This window comes from Octopus bimaculoides, chromosome 5 (assembly GCF_001194135.2).
Source record: "Octopus bimaculoides isolate UCB-OBI-ISO-001 chromosome 5, ASM119413v2, whole genome shotgun sequence".
Classification (NCBI taxonomy): Eukaryota; Metazoa; Mollusca; class Cephalopoda; order Octopoda; family Octopodidae; genus Octopus; species Octopus bimaculoides.
The window spans coordinates 77,216,027-77,217,876 of NC_068985.1; the positions used below are offsets into that span (position 1 = coordinate 77,216,027).

A 1,850-nucleotide genomic window follows, 5' to 3' on the forward strand; every position below is an offset into this window, starting at 1 on the left:
GGACGAGAACCGGTGTTTTCAAAGTGATATGGCCGTGAACGATAGAGAGGTGTCATTCGAACCGTTTTCTGTAATACACCGTCTGAACATAGGAAATCGTTGTGTGGTTATGAATTGAATTTTTGTTATCTTGTATGTGTATTACTGAGTTTTATTTTACTCACATCTCAGCATCTGTCGCTTTGTCTTTGCCGGCCAGTTGCAATTAGCATACTTTCGATGAAGATTGTTGTCATAAGCAGCATTGCTTGTTTACCTCCGACAACATCGCTCGCTGTAAAGTGTCCCATCATCCACCAATCACTAGACTTGATGCGGGCTTTAGTAATATGCACGTAGAGAGTGATTTCCACTAGCATAAAGTCCACGGAAGTTAAATGAAACATGGGCGAGTCACAAGCGGGTAAATTTTGCTAAATACTGGACGTTGATGTGGCGAGCGTCGCGTCAGGAAGATCCATAGCTATTTGCTATTGGTGCAGATAGCCAGAGAATTAGTTTGTGATGACGTGTGGTGATGTGTTGAGGAGCATTTGTGGGTAAGATTGGGACACAAGTAGTAGTAGTAAGGGCAGTGTGGCGTGTCAGTGAAGGTCTATTGACTAATTGGCAGCGGCAAAGTGAAATCTGAAAGCTAGTGAGCGTGAAGCTAGTTGCAAGTGGTGTATTTGGGAGTTAGAATAAAAGAAAGAAAGAAAGTTTGATCAGCCGATGCAATAGTGAACTGGTAGAAGAAAAGTAGAGTAAAGAGTTGAAAATTGTGACAAAAGTGAGTATAAATTGTAAAATGTTAAAAGGTGCTTGCATTTAGTCGTTTATTAGAATAAAGGTACTAAAAGGCAGGATGATAATCGCTTTCGGCCATATCACGCTGAGAGCACCGGTTCTCGTCCGATCACCGAAGTTAATCAACTTCCAGCCTAGTGAGTACTTAGATGTGTGACCGCTTGGGAAACCTAGGTGCTGTAAGCATCGCACACCTTTTGTTTAATGTTATTACTTTAAAAATGTTTTATAAGTTTTCACCTATGTCTCTGGCAGCTGAAATTTCAAAGAAACTTTAGAGTAAATTTTATGTTTTCTTTTCCTTCTTCTCTCTCTTTTTTCATTTCACTCGCTACTATTTCAAGAGGCGTTCAACCGTTCACTGCTGCAGTTGCCTGCTCTATGCTACTTCAACATTTGCACATGTAGGAGAGCCGATCAAATTGACTCTGCCCATAAGTATGAGTAAAATGAAGTTTAATCGTCGAGCACGATTCACCAGGGAGCCAATATACTGAGGTAAGAATTAGCGAAAGCCGCATGAAACTAGAAGCGGGTGGTGGCCTGGACTATATGACTAAGCAAACATTGGCAACAGTTATTTCACTTTGAAGAATAAAGCTGTAAAAGTGCAATGAGAGAAAAGCATGGAAATTGGTGTCTGTAAATATGTATATTTGTGTGCGAGGCAAAAGCGAAAGAAGAGACAGACATGAAGTAGAGAACACTTCCGAAAGAAAAGAATGGAAAGATGTTTACAGCACCTAGGTTTCTCAAAACGTCACCTATTTAAGTACTAACTAGGCTTGACTTTGCTTAACTGCGGTGATCGGACGAGAACCGGTGTTTTCAAAGTGATATGGCCGTAAACGATGGTGAGGTGTCATTCGAACCGTTTTCTGTAATACACCGTCTGAACATAGGAAATCGTTGTGTGGTTATGAATTGAATTTGTGTTATCTTGTATGTGTATTACTGAGTTTCATTTTACTCACATCTCAGCATCTGTCGCTTTGTCTTTGCCGGCCAGTTGCAATTAGCATACTTTCGATGAAGATTGTTGTCATAAGCAGCATTGCTTGTTT

At 40.5% G+C, this 1,850-nt stretch overlaps 1 non-coding gene and 1 pseudogene across 1 annotated transcript; one reads left to right on the forward strand and one right to left on the reverse strand.

Annotated features, from left to right (window-relative positions):
• The first annotated feature begins 853 nt into the window (after window positions 1-853).
• Window positions 854-972, forward strand: LOC128247970 (5S ribosomal RNA; annotated as a pseudogene).
• Window positions 973-1,517: 545 nt separating this feature from the next.
• Window positions 1,518-1,636, reverse strand: LOC128247938 (5S ribosomal RNA). Its single transcript, XR_008264277.1, has one exon. It is a non-coding gene; the product is annotated as a 5S ribosomal RNA (ribosomal RNA).
• Between the last annotated feature and the right edge of the window lie 214 nt (window positions 1,637-1,850).